Below are 20,776 nucleotides of genomic sequence, written 5' to 3'. Positions count from 1 at the left end.
AAGTAAAAGAAAGGAAATAATTAAAATGAGGGTGAAAATGAAATAGAAAATAGAAAACAAAGAAAATCTATGAAAACGAAAACTATTTTTTTAAAACATTAAAAAAATTGATAGACCTTTAACAGAGAAATTACAAAAAAAAGAGAAAAGACACCAATTATCAGTATAGGAATGAAATATGAAGCAATACAGATTCCATAGCTACAAAAAAAATTTCTAAAGAAAATTTAAGTAGTCATATGCCAATAACATTTTAAAAACTTAGACAAAATGATAGTTTCTTGAAATGCACAAACTACCAAAGCTTTTTCAATAAATAGATAACCTGCGGAAACAAACTCATATAGAGAACATTTTGATGGTTGCCAGCTGGGAGAGGTGTTGCGGGGTATGGATGAAAAAGGGGAAGTGATTAAGAAGTACCAATGGCCAATTATAAAAACAGTCACGGAGATGTAAAATACAGTGTAGGGAATATAGTCAATAGTATTGTAATAAATATATATTGTCAGAAGGATACTGAGCTTATCAGGGTGATCACTTCATAAGTTGTATAAATGTCTAATCACTATGTTGTACACCTGAAACTAATATAATATTGAATGTCAACTATAACTGAAAAATATAGATGACCTGAATAGCCCTATATAATTAAGAAAATTGAATCTGTAGTTAAACTCTTCCCACAAAGAACCCCAGGCTTAGTTCACATTAATGAGGCGTTCCAACAAATGTATAAGAAAAAAATACTAACTCTGCACAAACTTTTATTTGAAAATTTAAGAGGAATACTTCTTAACTAATTCTATGTGGCCACCATTGCACTAATACCAAAACCAGACAGAGACATTACAAGAAAAGTAAACAATAGACTAATATCCTTCATAAACATAGATGTAAAAATTCTTAACAAAATTTTAGCCACCCGAATATATCAAAAGGGTCATACATCACAACCAAACTGGAATTATGCCAGGAATGTGAGGCTGGTTTAACATTAGAATATCAATTAATACAATTTGCCATATTACGACCTAAAAAAAAAAAAAAGAGAAAAATATAGTTAGCTCAATAGATGCAGAAAAGGCATTTGACAAAATTTAATATCTATTCATGAAAAAATGTCCATTAAACTAGGAAAAGAAGTGAACTCCCTCAGTCTAATAAAGAGCATCTAGAAAAACCCTATAGCTAACACCATACTTAGTGTGAAAGACTGAATGCTTTTTCCCTCTGAAGAACAAGATGAGGATGTCTGTTCTAATCTCATCACTTCTATTTAACATTTTACTGGAGATTCTAACCAGAGAAGTAAGGGGGAAGGAAAAAAAAAGGCTTTCAGATTGGAAAGGAATTAAACGGTCTTTATTTGCAAATAACATGAGAGTCAATGTAGAAAATTCCAAAGGATGTACAAAAAAGCTCCTAGAATTAATAAATAAATTTAGCAAGTTTAATATAAAAAATTAATACAGAATTTTATACCAATATTTCTATCAATGAGCACTTGGAAATATAAATTAAAAAATATCACTTACAGTAGAATCACAAACACAAAATATTAAAAAATATAACAAAATATATTCCAAGATTTGTATGCTGAGACTATAAAATATTAATGAAAGCCATCAAAGAAGGACTAAATAAATGGAAAGTTGTACCTACAAATGTAAGAATTCAAAGCAACTCCGTTAGAAATACCAGTAGGCCTTTTCGTAGACATCAGAAAGCTGGTTCTAAAATCTGTATGGCCATGCTACCCTGAACAAGCCCGATCCCGGCTGATCTCGGAAGCTAAGCAGGGTTGGGTCTGGTTAGTATTTGGATGGGAGACCACCTAGGAAGATCATGTGCTATAGGCGTGAAAAATAAGGGATTGTAAATTGACAACAAGGTCCTTGCAATCATTAAAAAATAAAAAAATAAGGGATTGTAAACTGACAAGTTCCTTGCAATCTGTGAGGTAAACCAAGGGTTACCTTGCCTAAAATAAACAAACAAACAAACAAATAAATAACATAAAATCTGTATGGAAAAGTAAAGAAATTATAAACAAAACAATTTTTAAAACAACATAGAAGATACCTGCTCCCTCATTTTAACACTTACTATAAACTACAGTAATTAAGAAAATATATTTATGACAAGTTAGACATATTGATAAGTGGATCAGAATATAGGTAGCAGAAATAGATTCAAACATATATGATCAATTGACTTTCAGTGAAGATCCTGATGTAATTTAATGGATAAAAGATAGTCTTTTCAGCAAATATTGGTGGAACGGTTGGATATCCATATGCAAAAGCAGCAACAACAATGACAACAAAACCATCCTCAACCTATACCTTGTATCATATACAAAAACTACTCAAAATAGATCATATGCTTAAATAAAAAATGTAAAACTGTAAAACATAACAAAGAAATCATAAGAGAGAATATTTTTACTTTCAGTTAGGCAAAGATTCATTATAAGACACAAGAGAATAAACCATACAATTTTTAAAAAGATAAATTGATTGTAATTAAAATTTAAATTTTAGGTTCTTTGAATGTTAAGATAATGAAAAGACAAGCCATAGACTTGAAGAAAATGTCTGGGAAAAAAATCTAGTAAAAGAAGTATATCCAGAATATGTAAAGAATTCTCAAAACTCAATAGGAAAAAAAAAATCAGAAAATGGAAAAAAAGATTTAAATGCTTCATCGAATAAGATGTACAAAATGATATATAAGGACATGAAAAGATGCTTGACATCATTAATTATTAGAAAAATGCAAATTGAGCACATAATGGGATATTACGAAACACTTATGAGCATGACTAAAATTTTTAAAAAATAAACCTCCATATCAAGTGGGAGGATGCGAAGTGACATTTTTAACCATTGCTGCTAGGAATGAAAAAAGTACAATCACTTAGGAAAATAGTACTCAGTTTTTTTTTCAAAATAACTTTAAACATGAACTTACTCTAAGAATCTACTCCAAAGTAATTACTAAAAAAAAGAAAAAGAAAAAGAAGAAGAAAAGAAAACATGTTCACACAAAGACCTGTACTTGGAAGTTTATAGCCTGTTTATTCATAATTATCACAAAGTAGAAACAATCCAAATGTCCATCAAATGGTGAATGGATAAAGTAATCATTGTACATATATACAATGGAATACGACTTGGGAATAAAAATAAATGAACTACTGATCCATGCAATACCATAGATTAATCTCAAAAGCATTGTGCGTAAGTGGGAGAAACCAGACAGAAATGTTTATATAATTTTGTTTTCAAGTTATATAGCACTCTGGAAAAAGCAAAATTATAGAGTCCAAAGTCTGATCGGTGGTCACCAGGGGCTGAGGGTAGAGGGAAGAAATTGGTGACAAAAGAGCATATGGGAACATTTGGGTTGATGAATATCCAATATTGATTATGGTAGTGATTATATGATTATATAAGTTTTTTAAAACTCATAGGACTGTACACCTCAAAAGGGTGAACTTTATGTAAATTATACTTGTTGAGAGACAATTCTATCAATTGTGTTGTTGGTAAGGCAATCATAGCTCCTTGTTCTAGACTATCTTTTCAAGAATGTTTGCATAGAGAATAGCTTTGGTAGAGAAAGATAGTGTCACTTTCTGAAGCAAAGTGCTGATGTACTTACTGTCTAATATAATAAAGATAACGTCTCCCTCTGCAGTAAAAGGCAAACTTACTGTTGGGGAAGTTCACAGTTCCTCTTCTGCAGGCCTATGTCCTATCACCCTTTGGGAATTAGGGCTTGGGAAACTGGTCCAAAAATTATACTGTGATGACTGTTATTTCCATGAGTAATAAACTGCCCTTCATCTCTGACCCAGGAGTCTGATAGAATAGCCTCTATGAAACAGTGGCAGGGTGACTTGTTAACTTGTAAGTAGAGTAAAATCTCTGACTGATCCTCTATAGTTTTGGCATTTTCAGTAAATGTATTGACCAAAATGTATGCTCAACTATGCAATATGTTGTCCTCCACTTTCTTGCCTGTTAATGAGAAGAAATTGCAGGTCGAATATTAGAAAATAGGTTCAAAGACAGCTGTCCGAACTGGACCTTGGACTTCGCAAACATCCTCTAGTGAGTTCACCAGTATGGTGGTCAGCTTCACCCTATTGTCATAATAAGTAATATTAGAATTTTTCCTGTGGGCAGAAGGCCAAAGGTTCTATTTCTATCACACACACAAAAAACAAAAACAAAAAAACAAAAAAAACCAGGAACAAAACAGCCTCACACACTGAGCATTAAAAGAGAGAGTTTGTGACCACTATGTGCAGAAAACAGAAGAATCTATAGACCTTTGGCTGATTCACTTGAGAGATGAATGAGGTGAGATGTATAATACTTGTTAAAGAAGAATGGGAACAGCTGGATATTCTTATGGCTCAGCCCTCCCACAGCCTATTATACCAACTGCAGGTCCATTTGGAGAGGACAGTAAAGGGTTCGCAGTTTTTTGTTATCTGTTTTCTGTTTTTGTTTTTTTCTTTCCAGTAGGTACTGGCTATGATAAGAGAGCTTTCCCTAAAACAGACAAACTCCCCTTAGAAACCATAATGAGGCATTGACTAGTATTGAGGGTCTTATGCCTTGGATTGAGTTTACAATAATGATGAAAGGGACACACTACAGAAAGAGAAACTGACTCAAAGAAATCTAGATAAATGCTTGCTGTCAGCCTTGCCACCTTGGAAAATTCGTCTAACTCTTATGTGGAAATCAAATAAGTACTTAGAAAGTGTTATTATATTAATGGGAAATAATGCCCATATTAATGGGGACTCCTCAAAGGTTAATGCTGTATGAGCCAAGTCCAAGCCAGGCAGAGGATGCAAACCTCATGGCCCCTGCTAAAAATCAATGTGGCTATGGCTGCTGGGTCAAGTGTTTCCCAAGAATAAAATGAAGGGTGTCAACCATGAGCACCTCACTATTCCATATAGTATTGCGTAGGCCAAAAACAATGGAAGTTAGTTTGGTTAAGATGAGAGCAGCTACTGCACTGCTCAAACTGTGCCTTGCTTACTGGTATGAAGGCATTCTCTCTCCAGTCCCCTTGATTCACCTATCCCCCTCTATCTCAGTTACTTTAAGGAGAAAGATGATTAGGCATGGAGCTGAAATCTCCTGTTCCCAGGAGTACTAAAGGCAATATGTACCTGTCTGGGTGTGTTAGGGAACTTCGAGGTGGGAAGAGACTCAAATTTGTATGGCTCTGTTGGACATAGGTGCCCAACTCACCATCGTACCCATTGCATGTATTTAACTAATGGGATTTGGGCAAGGTTCAGAGTAGAGCAAAGAAATTAATGTAATTTTGTGGTTGGGATCCTTCTGGCCAATTGAATGTACTACGGTTGTGGCTTTCACTACTGAATGTATAATTGATCTTGATGTTTTACATACACGTCCTGTGAATGCTCATAAAGACCAGAGAAGAGTTTTCTAATCAGAAGAGAAGTGCTCAGTGAACACTTAATATTTCCCCATAGGTGACTATACTGCACTGTGATTTGCCACTAGTGAATGAGCCAGATTTTAGCATTACTGTCTCTAATTCACTGATGTCCAAAGCCTTTATTACTTAAAAGATGTTCTATTGGTTGGCAAGTCAGAAGCCTGGGTCTCAAAGGCTTTGACTGTGATGTGATCACACCTCTGCCAGCAGAGGTGGCTGATAAACCCTGACAAAATGTTCTCTGAGTAAAGTTTCCTGGGACTATGTGGATGGATTCACAGTGCTCAAGTACACCCTTTAGAAAAGCATCTATTAGCTAGCTCTTGTGGAAAGTGAATGTCTGATTATAAAATCCTTGTAACCCAGGCTCAATGATTAACAGGTTGGGGAGTGCCCAAAGAGCCTCACTTGTCAAATGGAAATAGTATATTCAAGTACTCAGCTGGGTTAGCCCAAAAGCATCTTGGATTTATATAAAAAGTCACAGCTACCTCTCTGGGAGAAACTTCATCTCCCATTCCACCACTTTGGAAAACTATTTGAAAGTACTTATTAAAGCAGCACATATAGATATCCCATGACCCAACAATTTCACTTCTAAGTATATACTAACAGAAGTGCATACATGTGTCTATCAAAGGACAAGTAAACCAAATGACATATGTGAGAAGATTTATAGTATAATTAACAGTGTAATTATAATAATCAAAACTAGAAATAGCTCAATTGTATGACAATAAAGTAACTAAGTAAACTATAGTGTATTCATACAAAGGAATATCATACAGCAATTAAAATGAATGAATTAAAATTATAAGAACATAAATGATTTTCATAAATATAATTTCAGCAAAACAAACCAGGTACAGAATAATAAATACTATATTATTCCATTTATATAAAGTTCAAAAGAATGCGAAGCTATCCGGTTTCAGATGTTAAAAGAATAGTGAGCTGTTTACTTTTGCAAAGCTGGGTGCAAGATGACTGGGAGAGGTCTTGATGCTAGTGGCTTTCTTGTTTGCTGCTCTGAGTGGTGGTTACATGGGATTTTGCTGTATGAAAACTCATCAAGCTATTGACTTATAATTTGGACAATTATACTTTAATAAAAATGACTATTAAATAACCAGGGCCATTGATAATAAAATGCTGAAAGGGCTAGCACAAGTCACAAACAATAAAGTATATGCTAATGATATTTATTAATACAGAAGCAGGCATCTTAAGTAAAATGTAACATATCAGATCCACAAGTAAATTAAAAGCAAAACATGCTATAATGAAGTAGAGTTTATTTCAGGAATTCAAGTCTGGTTCAATATACTGTCTTTATAGATGCTAAAATACATTTGAAAAATAAAATATTCATTCTAAATAATAAATTTAGTAAATCAAAAACAAAAACTCCTTTACTTGGATATCGATATAATAGCAGAAACCAATATCACACTTCATTGTGAAACAATAAAGGCATTCTACTTAAATAGAAAAAACAATAAATATATCTGCCAATACTATGTTCGAATATCTTTCTAGCAGTTCCAGACAATGCAATAAGGCATGAAAACAAATGAAATTACAAACATTGACAACTTGGAACTAATACTCTCCTTTATTGAAGACTGTATTATTATGTGCTTGAATAAAAATCAAAGGCACAAAATAATAAATTCCATTGAAGAAGTATTTAATAATAATAATGCTATGCATGTGAGGTACTTATAAAATAGACATTAAACAATTAGAAAGTGTAATGAAAAAGAAGTTTCCCTGACCACAGCAAAACATAAATTATAAGACTTTTTAGCGAAAAATATATGACATCTATAAGAAAAGTAAAAACTTTGCAGAGGACCATGAAGGACTGACTACTTGATCAAATGGAAGGAAATGTCATATTTATAGACTAGAAGATATATCTAGTAAAGATTTCCACTCTCTCATATTAACTCAATATTTAGAGCTGTACCAATAAAAATAGTGCTATTTTAGAACTTTACAAAATTATCTTATAATTCAACGGGAAAAAATACACAGGTGAAAATAGTTATGAGAATTATGAAAGTGAATATGGATGGATGACTTGTGTTACACAACATTAAAGTGTGCAATGAGGCTGCAATAATTAGGATAGTGCTGTCCTGGAATAAAAGTTGGCAGACTAATGAAGCTTCTCAGACGTCCAGAAACAGATATATATATATCTGTTTCTATATATATCTGTTTCTATATATATCTGTTATACATGTGCGTGCGTGTGTGTGTATCTCTCTCTCATATATATATATATATATCATATATATATGTATCTAGTTTAAAGGTTTAAACTAGATACTAGTTTAAGTAAAGGTTAACACTAGTTTAAAGGTAGCAAATGAAATATGTGGGGAATGGGAAAATTATTCCCATTATTTCCAACCACAAGCAACCAATCTGTTATGTTCAATGCATATACTTTGGTTATATATGTTCTTGTAAAATAGGTATTGTTGTATTTTATGCCCCTCCTAGTTCTTGCTTTGTTCACACAGTCCTGTGATCCTAGAATCCATGCAGTCTGCTATGTGAAAACCTAGTAGTTCATTATTTGTAACACAAGAACTCTACGGTGTAGATCCACCACATTTTGGCTATTGACTTCCTCAGCAATGGTCATACAGATGGCCTCAACTCCCTACCATCAGACAACCTCCAGTATAGTCCTGTGACATCAGTGATCTGAGCTAGGAGAGTTCAGATCACTTACAATGGCTCCCTTCTCTTCGACTCTTTTGTTACTGTCTAGGATTTCACCTTCTCTTGGCCATGAATTTTACCTTTTCTAGTGTCAGTCCATTCCCGTTGACAGACATGCATCTGCCCTGTCAGGAGGCTAGACCATAGTGGGTGGGTGTGACCTTGTTGTGCAGTCTGTGTCAACTGGCTGTGATGTCTCCCTTGTCTTCATGGCTGGGCTCTGTGTCCAATTTGTGGTCAGTATCCCCACATTCACCTTTATGTAGTGGAAGGCAAAGTAGACTTTAGAAAACAATGAATATTTTAAGATCAGTTCATTCAGGATTGGAATCTCAGCTCTGCAACCCACTATCTGGACAGTCTTAACTAAACCATGTAGCCTTCCTAAGCCTCAATTTTACATCAATGAAATATTAATAATAATACCTTGTATATTATGACATAGTGAGGCTGACATGAGGTAGCATGTGGAAAACCTACTTGCTGTTCTTTGAACACACCTGGCTGTAACTCCAGTGGCGTTTACCTGCAAAGGTCTTCCATCCTGACTTCTTCAAAATTTGCTCAAATCTCACTTTATCAATGATTTCTGCCCTGATCACCTTAATTAAAATTGCAAACTACTCTTCTCCTACTTTCAACTTTTCTTTTTTCCACAGCACTTTTACCTTCAAAGATATTAGGCAATTTGTTCATGTTTATGTTTATTGTTAGTTGTCAGACTTCCCTTGCTAGATTCTGTTGAAGACCCAGATCTGTGTTTTGCTGATGGATCCTAAGCACTTGGAAATAGCACCTATTTCCAGGTGGCTTAGAGTCCCTACTAAGTAAACATTTGATAAATTAATAGTTATATTTAGCATTGTTAAAATCTGAATAGTCCCGAAAGCCTACCTAAGATATTTTCACAGTGCCAGAATAGCCTCTTGAGAAAGTCAGTTTTTGGAGAAGGCAAACACCAGTCTGAGGTCTGAGTAGGGTTGGGCGTCTCCCAGCAGGACATCTTATTCTCAATTCTTATTTAGGAGACCAGAGGCCTTCTGGAGAAATAGCCAAGCAGAGTCACCTCTGCATGGAATAGACACTTAATAAAAGGTCTATTGGCTGGATTCGGAGACTACACGCATTTGTTAACTTTGCAGATAGGAATAATTATGCCCTACTCACCATGAGCTCCGTGACCAAATGGGAAATATCCTAGTTCATTGTCCATTGGCTTGACAACTTGGAAAAGAGCTCAATTTTAATCTAAAATTCAGCCCAGAAGCTGATCCTTCTAGTAACCAAAATGAAAATAGAGTGACACTGAAAAGGGCTTCTCAGGAGCTCATATGAGCAAAGGAGGAACACTATTTCCATTTTTCAGACCAGTGAAATGACATGCATCCTCCCCAAGGGTTAGGAGAAGCCTGGTTACTGTGGGTTACTAGTAACGTTGAGGTCAGCTTCATTGGTAAAGAGAGATCTCGAATGGCAAGGCCAGGCTCTGCTGTCTGTGGGATCAGTGAAACAGTCACCTGTCGGCTACCTGAAAACATGTCATGTCTGAGTGGAGGGACAGAGGTCTGGGGTCCCACAAACTCACTTCCACATTTCTCTTCTCTCTCGTGTGCCTCCTCTTCCTTTTTGACCCTTCATTGCTCTCCTCCCCTCCTTTTTCTGCCATGGGTGTTCTGCTCCAGACCGGTGGTCCTCACACATTAGCGAGCAACAGAGTCACCGGGAAGGCTCATGAAAACACAGATCTTGGGGCCCATCTCTCAGAGTTTCTCATGGAGTGTTTCTGCGCTGAGGCCTGAGAACTTGCCTTTCTAACAAGTTCCCATGTGCTGCTGCTGCTGCTGCTGCTGCTGCTGGTCTGGGGTCCACACTTTGAGAAGTGCTTCCTCCCTATTGCTCGGCTCCTCACTGTGTTTCTCTCTCTACCTCTGCCTTTCTGTCTCCTCTCTCTCACTGTCTTTGTCTTTCCTCTATGTCCTCGTTAAACTCTGTCTCTCCTGCTCTTCTGAGGTCACTCATTTCTCTTTTTGTAACTTAAAATCAGGAGCAGGGTGGAAAAAGAAGTCCAAGTCCCATGATCCAGCATCCTGCATCCCAAGCTGGAATTTTTTTCTCTCCTCTTTGCAAGCTCTTGTGCTAAAGCTTTCCTGCCAGTGACTGTGACACCCTGAGAACCAAGGTGAGAACTAAAGCCCCAGGTCCTTCCATATGGCAGCCGTGTGCCTCTCTGCTCCTCTCACCCACGGAAAATGCCTGGGAATCTTCAAAGACCACAGAAGTGGAAGGGAGAGATGAGAGAAAGTGAATCCATTAAAAGGCATAAAAGTTGACAGTTTCAAAAATAATGATCTGGGTTTCCTCTTATTTAAAACTCCCCAGCTGCCCTGCTGCTTTCATTGCTGCTGCAACTGACACTCAGTTATGTTTGGAATTAAAAATACATAAGTGCTTTCTGAAAAAGCTGCTAATTTGAAGGTCATTAGCAGCCAAAAACATATTTCTCTTATTTCTAAAAAAGGCATGTAATAAAGCTATTAATATTTACTCTCCTCCCCAAGCTCTGGCATGCTTCCTGCTCCAGTGTAAGCTTTCTGCCTTGCCTTGACCCCCAGAAATGAGTCTGTCTAGTGGCCTTTACTTCCTTATACCTCGCATGTCCCTGTCACCTGTCTGGTGGCCTCCAGCACTCACAGGAACCTGTGACCAGCAGCAGACTGACTGGGATGGATGTAAATTGCCATTAGAGTTGGTGAAATGGCCCTGTCTTCCAGGGAGAGGGCACTTCTGGCAGTTATGTGCTGATGGGTTCAGAGGCACTTGCCTTGGTAATGAGGATATTTGGGATAATTTCCCCTGTGACTGCAGATTGTGTCCTAGCTCCCTCTGGTCTGTGTCACAGCAGCCAGGCAGGCACGCCTCCCCTGGGGCCACTGTGATGGCCAACAGTTGTGTTAGCACTTGGCCCATGATTGCTGCAAGTCTGGAGGAAGCCTTCCACACCTCACTCACCCCCTACCACACGGACGGAGGCTCACTTGACTTCACACTGCTGTCAACTGCTGCACCCTAAGACTCTTTTTTGCCTGCTTACCACTTTCTCACGTTCCTCTGTCCCCTGGCAGCTTTCTTGAGCTGGCCCCAGCACACAGCCCCGCCTCCCAACTCTCTCTCCACAGCTGTTTGTTTATGAGGGAAATTACTAGAAGACCAGACTGTCAGCAGCTTCCCCGTGAATCCTACTTGCAAAAGGGAGAGGGGGGTGGGGAGAAAAGCAAGGGGAGAAAGCCAATGAGGCTGGAGTTGTGGTTGCCATAGAAATATAGAAATGGAACTGACAACTGAAAAGCATTCCACAGAGCAAAGGAGAAGGAGGAGAGTGAGAGGTATGTGAGGGAGGAAATCGAGGTGAACGGAGCAGCTGATCAATAAGTAGTTACATAAAATATGTTCAGGGGAGGGATGATGTGAAGATAGGGTCCTGGCCTAGGAGTGCAGGTCCTGTCAGAGGGCTGGGCTGAGATAAGGATGCAATCTCTCGGCCTAGAACTAGAAAAGCCAGCAGCGTGGAGTCTGCAGAAATGCATTCGTGCACAGGGAGACCATTCAGATGCTGCCACCCTCACCCCGTGCAGTGGGATCACTGTCCTTCTGGTTTCAGCAAGGCAGAACCCTGTCTTTGCCAGGTGACCTTGTGATTCCCTCCGAAAAGATAATGTGTGGAAAAGAAAAAGATTCGATGTTGTGCTCTGGCTTAATTTAGCTTCTTTTCCATGAGATTTATTCTTTCATTATAAAAAAAGTCATTTTGGGCTTACTTAACCAATTTTCTCTCACTGCTCTTATTTCTTCTAATTACATGTGTGAGGCAGTCGATTATGCTTGCTGCTCCTTGTGGGCTGGAGAAGCGACAACTTCCTAGTGGTATGTGGAGAAAAATAAATCTTACAGAGCCCTCAGGAAATCTCTGGGGGCTTAGAGGTTGCAGAAATGTGCTTCCGGCTCTGAGAGGCAGGGTGAGGGACAGGCAGCAACTGGATCATCAGGGCTGTTTCCATCAAGGTCAGTGACAGAGGATGCTGTGAGTGAGCGTGCTGGCAGCTGGGGGCCAAGCTTCTCAAGCCAGCCTCTCTCTGGAGCAAATCTGCTGCTCCCGACATGTTGTGGAAGTGGTGACCGTGTCTCTTGCCAGACCCCTCACCCACGAGACCAAATCTTCATAAGTCGGCCTCTATAGCAGCACACAAACCATTTTTCTTTACTCCCTTATTAGACTGTGAGTGCCATTAGAGTAAAGACCGTGCTTGGCATTTATAGGGATTTAGTCAAGATTTGTGAATGAATGGATGCGTGAATGAGTAAATAAATATCTTTTAGTCTCTTAGAGACTCCCTTGGAGTCTTCACTGCCACCACTCTCTCCTGAGTCACCTGCTCGTATGTCTCTAATTTCCCCTGACTCCCCGTTGGTCTCCTGGAGAAAGTCTCATTATTTGCTCTAATCAACCAAGGAGAGCGATTCCACGGTGGCCCAGTGTTCCTTTTTCTGGTGTTTTAGTCCAGAACCATGGTCATTTCAATACTGACTATGAGCTGTCTACTTTACACTACTTACAGTAGTATTCTGAGGAACTTGCTTTGTTTCTACCTTTCGGTAATATGAGTGGTAACAAGCAGGGTTTTAGTACAATAAGATTCTCCTGAAATGGCCTTCAAGAGACTATTGGTAAGAACTTGACAAGGCTCATCAGACAGGCCCAGGATTGGGATTTAGTTGGTGAAGCTTTTACAAATATTTTGGATTCTCAGTATTTGCCACAGCCTCCCTGACTCTAGCCATCACCACTCCAGCCCACCTTAGACAGGTTGTGTCCAGGTTGGCCTGATTCCGGAGAAGGAGCTCTTAACCGCTAGTTAGACCAGGCTCAGCAAACTAAGGTCCATGTACCACACGCAGTCTCCCAACTTTTTTGTAAATAAAGTTTTATTAGAACACAGCCACACCCATTCATCTACGTGTCATCTATGACAGCTTTTATACTACAATGGTAAAGTTGAATAGTTACAACAGGAACCATAAGGTCCACAAGTCTAAAATATTCTCTATCTGGCCCTTTGCAGAAAAGTTTTGGCATCCCCTGGATTAGACCTGCTACATTAGAGTTTAGAAGAGATGCTAGATTTTCTTGCTCTCTAGCTAGCTGCGAGATTCTGAACACAAAGAGTTAACTAAATCTCAGCACCATATGACAGTTTGCAAATAAGACCAAAGGAATGATGTTCACTCAAATGAAATCAGCTGTACAGTTATGCCCCCTGGGCCAGACGAGTTAATGCTTGGCAAACTGCCCTCTCTGTGAAACATCCCAGCAGGAGCTGGGCCCCGTGGTGGGAAAAAACAATAAAAAAAATTGTTAATTGTTAAATTGGATGTCAGAGAGAATATCTTTCAAAGTTGTAGTCGGCACTTTGCATTTGGAAAATATCAGATTGTGAGTAAGGCTGGAGGTCACCAATAGGCAAAGGAGCTCTCCTCCCACTGTGTAAAGTGGATGCAAGGCATGGTGCCATCTGCCCTGTTCTGCAGGGAGACCCATTACCAGGTGCCCTACTCAGCTGCTGCATTTTCCTTTGGCAAAAACATGAATAAAACCATGTGAGCAGGGTGATATATACATGGTTCTAAGGAGATGTGGTAAACATGGCCCATCCTTGAGCTGGGGGTGAAGTAACTTCAAGAAGAATCAATGTAATCAATGGGTATTGTTGGTCCTTTGGTTTCCTCAATTGAAGATAACTCATGGCAAAGGTATATGGATTCAATTATTAGTTGACTTATTCAACAGATTTACTGCGTGACAACTATGCCCCAGGCCTGCAGATTCAGCCATGAAGAAGACATGCTCTCCAGCTTGGCAAAACTCCCATTCTGGGCAGGTGAGATACAGATGCATAAACAGACCATTATAATACAGAGACAGAACATCACAATGGTGAGAAGCACAGTGAGTGGAGGGGCCTCAGAGGAAGAGCAGCTGACCAGGTGGGAGGACTCTGGGAAGTCTTCAGGTGAAACCAAGGCTCACAGAATGTCCAGGAAGCAGCCAGGTGAGAGGAGGCAGTGTTCCAGGGTGTTGCTCCAGCTGGAACTCCAGGATGAGGGGCAGAGTTGTAGGTATCAGGACAGTGAGTGCCGTGAAATGTGCCAGAACAGGGGTTGGGAAATGCAATGAGAAGTGAGATGGATTCATAGGTTTCCAAAATTCTGTTTTACAGTTTTCTCCTTCACATTTTTTTTTGCCATATTCACATATTAATTGTACTATCATTTAGTTACTATTTTTTTTTTAAAACCGAAACATGGTTTTTACTTGCAACTTTATAATATCTGTGAAATAATGTATGTATTTTATGTGCTGGGTATATTTTCTCTAGTATACATTAAAATAAATGTAAAACTATTATGACTTAAATAATTTGGACACATACATCCTAAAACCCTCTTGCTCACTGATGGTTCCCTCTGCACTCTTGGAAACCCAACAGGTTGCCCCCCGAGGATGGCTTCTCAGTCATAAGAATATCTCTGAACAGTTATTAGCTGAAGAAAGCTCTTCGTAGTGACTAATAAGCCCAGAAATTGGTCTTCGATCCAAAGAAGAGATTTGGTTTAGCACCTGGAAGGACAGTCCCCGGGCCTGTGAGAATAAGCAAGCAACATGACAATGTAACATATTAAAGAAGGTTCCAGAACCCAACCCTTCCTCCAATATGACAGGCAGCCTGGGATTCCACCTAGAAGCAAGGCAAAGCTCAATTCCAATCTCTGCAAACATGCAAGGTGAAGGGCAGAAATGATTAAGATGACAGATACACCAACTGTGAAGTTCACAAAACCCCAAATCCACAGAGGTTAAGGACTGACCTTTATCAGAAGGCAAGAAGACTTTTTACAACAAACTTCTGGCACTGATTTGCTTTCTATTTTTAGGTCATGCTCCCAAATCCCTAGAAATAGAATAAGCTAACCGATGCCAGCCACCTTTTATTGAGCACTCCCTAAGAACCAGGAACTAGACTATTTGATTCACATGTGGCTTCTCATTTTACCCTCGCAAAAACCTTGTGGAGTAAATAATAATACCCTCATTTTATAGACAAAAATCCTCAGAGTATAAATAAGTCACCTGTGCTGTGCGATGGTACTGAGATGGCCAGTAAAAATCATCAGAAGACGCCTAGCTCGGGTGGCAGTATGCTTGGTGATTCAGAAAACACACTTCGGGCAAAGAACCTGCATTCAAATCCTGACTCTCCAATGTGATCTGGAACAAGCTGCTTGAACTACTCTGAGCCTTACTAGTTGATTCATTTTCAAAATGGGTATAATAATACCAGCTATATAAGTACTTGGTGTGCTTGGCTCATAGCAAGCACTCAAAACACAGAATAGCAGTTACTATTACCAATTATATAATTGAATTTGCAATTATTGTTTTTGAGAACTTCTCAAGTGGTCATATTTCCTGCCCCCACCCCAGAAGCTCCTCCTCTAATTGTTGTTAGAGCTACTTAATTCTAAACATAGAACATTCCCAGCTCTCACTCTTAGATGACACCTAGCATGGGAGCCTTAATTAGCTTATCTGCCTCTGAAAATCTCTTGGCTAGGGTGAGAGATCCCCAGATGTCTGATCAAACAGGGGAAGCCCAGTTGGTGTGCCAAACCCCACTGGCTTTGAAAGCTGAGCACTTGTATGCCCTGCCTCCTAGGTCCCGTCCTTTTCTAGTGCATGCTGGCGGAGCAGGGCTGGGCTGTCATCAAACCCTATTATTCCGGCATGAAGCAGTGGGGTGGGGGGTCGGGGATATTCAGAAAGTTAACACAGAACCACAACAATCCAGCAAAAGGTGGGCTAACTGCTCAGATTTGGAAGCCTTGTGTTCTGTTTGTATAGCTTAGATATGGGACACTTTCTGAGGTCTTCATTTCATGCCCATGATCCTGATATGGGCAGATAAAGCTCTGAAGTGAATGAAGCCACCCACCTGCTCATCTAGCAGATGTCGTGGCATCGGAACAAGTAAAAATTGCCGTGCACAATCAAGATTATTTCCCATAATGGTAAAGATGCTCTGAGAAAAACCCTGCCTCTCCACCCAGTTTAGTTGTTTCCATCCTGTGTGAGTGTTGGGGAAACAGCAGCTGACGAGGTTGGTGAGCTGCCCAAGCATATACTAAGTGTGAGTGGAAAAGCCAAGGGTTCTCTCTGACCTGTCTGACCTGTCTTCTTGGCCCAATGGCAGTCTCACGCATGTCAGCTGAATGAATGAGTGGAGTCCCGCTTTGCTATTACCAGTCTCCACTCCCATGTCCCTACCCCAGTTCCTGGGAGTCTGGGATCCTGATGCTGGGCTCTGCCCTATGGCTAAGACCGTGACCCCGAAGCATCCCAATCTCACTGCCTGACTGGTTGGTTCTGTTGCGGGGCCCTTCCACTCATTAGGATGTCCATGAACTTTCCTGGACTTTGCAGAGCTGACCCCTACGTGCCATGGCGACCACCTGTGGCCTCTCACTATCCTCCTAGCTCAGCCTCTTCCCCTTTCCATTCTCTGTGGCTGAGGCTCTCTTATCCTATTCCATTAGGTTATCTATTTCCTGACCCCAAATCTTCCAGAATGATGCTTCCTTTTGGGCTTAGTCTCTCTGTGCCTGCCCCTGGCTTCTCCTACTCCTTCCTAAGGAGTTATTATGTGTGGGCCCTGCGCTGGGTGCTAGACATACACAGATGAATATAATCCAAGGAGCTCACAGACTAGAAGGATGAATATGATGGAAGTAAGGACAATTGTTTAGGGGATAGAGAAGTGACTGACTGCAGACTGGAACACCCTCACGAGAACTGTGACTCTTGAGCTGAGGCCTGGTGGGCTCATAGCTGAGGAGTGGAGGGAATCCTAGCACAGGGGCAACCATGAGAACAGAAACGGAGGTGGGAAGGGTCTGGGCAGGCAGCAGGTGTTGCCTGGTGGGAAGTTGGGCTTGATAGGTGAGCCTTTGCACCCCCTCCGTGAGTTTGGACTTTTTCCCATTGGCGGTGGGTAGCCACGGAGGGATTCTAAGCTGGAAATGGGCCTTTGATGCATCATATTTGTTCTTCACCAGATCTTCTTACTGTCCACTCATCCATTTCATCAGAAATGGGCGTGCTGGACTTGTCGCTCTGGCATTGTGACTGTAAGGCCCCTGGGTTCAATGATGGCTCTTTGACTGTCAGCATTAGAGGTTGCAGAACCTAAGTGATTAGCTTGTGAGGAAATTGGAAGGTGAGCTCCCGTTCTGCTAGAAACTCATGTCATTCCTCATTTCATTCATCCTCCAAACCCAATTAGAACTTCTGCGTTTTAAGCCGCACCATCCCTCCAGCTGGGTCTGACTCTCTCAATTGTCCTCCTCTTTTCCTCCATGTGCTCTTTTTAATTAGCTTTTAAACATGCTCAAGCCATTCCCACTAAAGAAAATAACAAAATAACAACAATTGTCGTCCTATTCTGTGTCGGGAAGCCATTTACACAGCTACGGTAGCTCCTAATGCACACGCAAATATGAATTTGAAGACCAGGAACAGAAATGAAAGTTTTCTTGGGGAGAAGAGACCCTCTCCCTCTTTTAGAAGAGCAGAACAGCATGAGCTCAGCATCTCAGGACTTTGGAAGCAGCTTATTCACCCATAACTTTGTTTAATTTTCTTCAACTTTTTTTTTTTTTCTTTTGGTGAGTGAATGACGACAAGAACTCTTGGAGTGAGGCTGGCTTTAGAAAGGTAAAACAACTCTTGGAAAAAAGTTTATGTTTTAGAAGCGGTAGAAGACACAGATGAAGTTTCCCTGTGAGGGAAACCCTGCCCGCCCACTCTGTCCAGCCGATGTCACCCTGGCAGGACCAGAGCCCTCGTTCAGCTTTCAGAGTATGGACTTCGCGCTGCCCTTCACGGCCTTTCTGATTTGCCTCTATTGTACCAGGGACAATGTTACGTTCGTTGCTGCGTCTCAGGGACTCTGTACAGTGACTGACACTTGGTGGGATGCTGCTTTCCCCGGCTTGCGCTCTGGGGAAGATTCTGACATAATAAGGATGCAGATGGGGTTGAAAAGGAGTGTGTTAAACTTCACACAACTAAAATTAGAGTAATGTACAAAAGATAGCAGTAAAAAGTAAGTGAGAAAGATTCCAACTAAATATCTAGGGATTAATTCTTTAGAAGCATGGCTGTTTAAGGTCATGGACTTCTGTGGGTGAAATAATGACATGTTAAACTTTCTCAACTCAAACTTATTTAAATCACCAAATATGTAGTCAGCGGCTTCCATGTGTTAGGCAGGGTGTTGAGTGCTGGGTACAGAGGTGAACAGGACACAACCTGTGTTCACTCCCACGCTGGGGATCAAGAAGCTTCTGGCTGGGAATGCTGTGTGCTAAGTCACAACTCCCAGCAACACAGGAACCCGTCAAGGGCCTATGATAACAGAGTTGCCCAGGAGGCATGCAGGGGTGGGTGGAAAGGAGAGGAAGCCTCTCCTTTCTCCCAGGTGTGTGACGAAGGTCCAGCCACCACTGCCCAAGGGGGTCCAACCCATTCACCCTTAAGCAGGGTCTGCTGAACACATCGTTCCCCCCTCCCCCGTCCGCTACCACCAGGGCCCGTACTCTGAGAGACACTGAGAGTTTGTCCTAAGACCTCTATGCACTTATTCTCATTCGGAAATTGCTGATCTCAAGAGACTCTTTGGTGGTGAACACAGTTGCCATTTGACCTCTATCAATTGGAATGACCTTCCAGTGTGATACCCCTCCCCCTTTTGAAAACCTTTCTGTGACCTCTGCGATTTCCCTCTACCACCACCCCCTCCCCCAGCCCCACCGATATTTTAGACAATGTGAAACCTCTGGCTACTTTCGAAAATGACCCTGTCACTTCTATATGAACTGCATCTCAGTGAATGCTGAGCTCACCCTGACGTGGATCTTAAGTGTCGTTTGAGCCTTCCTAGTGGCAGAGAACACTGGATGGTGCCTGTTTGCTGCTGGTACCCTTCACGGCTATGCTTCTTCCTTGCTTCACTCGTGCCCTGAGTTGGTGCCAGAGCCATTATTTCTGAAATGATAATGAGGTTCTCAGGCTAGCCCACGAAGACCTTCTTGGGACAAAATGTAGCTGTTTGATCTACTAGTTTATAGATTGTCACCTGATGTCTCACTCTCCCTACCCCTCAATACTCCTGGACTTCTATCCCTCAGTCCTCATTGGTTTCTGTTCTCCTCACAAATGCTGGTCAAGAGTAACTTCTAGTTCTCACTTGATTTCAATTATCCTAGGGAACCTCAGTGAGAACCCAGTGATCTAACTCTACACATAACTTTGGGTGGGGGGCAAGGGTAGAGGGAGGTGGTAGGTGGAGAAGGCATATGATTTTAGTAGTATATGTACCTATTTGATATCTGAGTCTCAGTAATCTCTAGATGATGCAATAAACACATGCTCTGTAGATATATCTACTCTCTACCCTTCATTCCTATGTTCAAGAATTAAAGGGGGCAGGGAGAGGGCACAGAGAGGTGGGCCATAATCTCCAAGGCTTTCCAACAAATCGCCTTCATTCTCATAACCCTTGGCCCAGGAACATTAATTAAACATCTCCCAATGTCTCCTGTGCAGTCCCTGCCCATCTGACTCTTGGTGGCTTCAGGTGTGCCTGTCAGAGTTCGCCTTTCTGTGAGCCATACCCTGGGCTGCACAGCACAGAGGTAGATTCCATCTCCTTAGCCTGGCTCACAGGGCCACAGGCCACTGACCACTGTGCAAAGTGTGTTTTTAAGAAAGGATCTGAAGAGGGATTAATCCTCTGCCAGATAATAAGGTCACGGGTCTAACTAAAATTAAAGAGGATTGAGATCTTGCTGACAGTGAGCATTCTCCCCAGAGAGCTCTTTTGAAGATGCGAGTAAAGTCCCCTGGTTCTAAAGGCCAGTGGGGATTCATATATCTGTGCAGGAGACCAGCCTCCCATCGCTTCATGCCCAAATGTGTGAGAGTTCATTCCCCTCTTTCTGGGTAGCTCAAGAACCTCAGTGATTATCATTCTGAGTCCAAGGCTCTCCATCTAGTATTATTCATTCCAGGAAAGTACGTAAGTGCCCTGATGTGGTTCTCAAAGTGTGGCGCCTGAACCAGTAGAATCAGCACCATCTGGCAACTTGTGAGTCATGCAGATTTTTGGTTTCCACTCCAGATGTACTGAATCAGAAAACCTGGAGGTGGGGCCCAGTGATCCGTGTTTTAACACGCCCTCCAGGTGAAGCTAATGCATGCTCAAGCATGAGACCCACTGGGATAGTGGTTAAGAGCATGGAGTCAGATTGCCTGAGTCAAATCCTGACTCTACCACTGTGTGATCCAGGGAAGGTCTTTGTCTCTCTGTTTTCTCATCTGAAAACTGGGGAAAATAAAGTATCTGCTACTACTTCACAAGATAAT

General features: G+C 40.9%; 1 pseudogene; it reads left to right on the top strand.

Moving 5' to 3' along the window:
• The first annotated feature begins 1,743 nt into the window (after positions 1 to 1,743).
• On the top strand, positions 1,744 to 1,862 carry LOC111747402 (annotated as a pseudogene).
• The last annotated feature ends 18,914 nt before the right edge of the window (positions 1,863 to 20,776 follow it).

Source organism: Pteropus vampyrus, unplaced genomic scaffold (genome assembly GCF_000151845.1).
Source record: "Pteropus vampyrus isolate Shadow unplaced genomic scaffold, Pvam_2.0 Scaffold220, whole genome shotgun sequence".
Lineage (NCBI taxonomy): Eukaryota > Metazoa > Chordata > Mammalia > Chiroptera > Pteropodidae > Pteropus > Pteropus vampyrus.
Note: the sequence above shows the minus strand (reverse complement) of the source record. Positions and strands in the feature narration are given on the sequence as shown.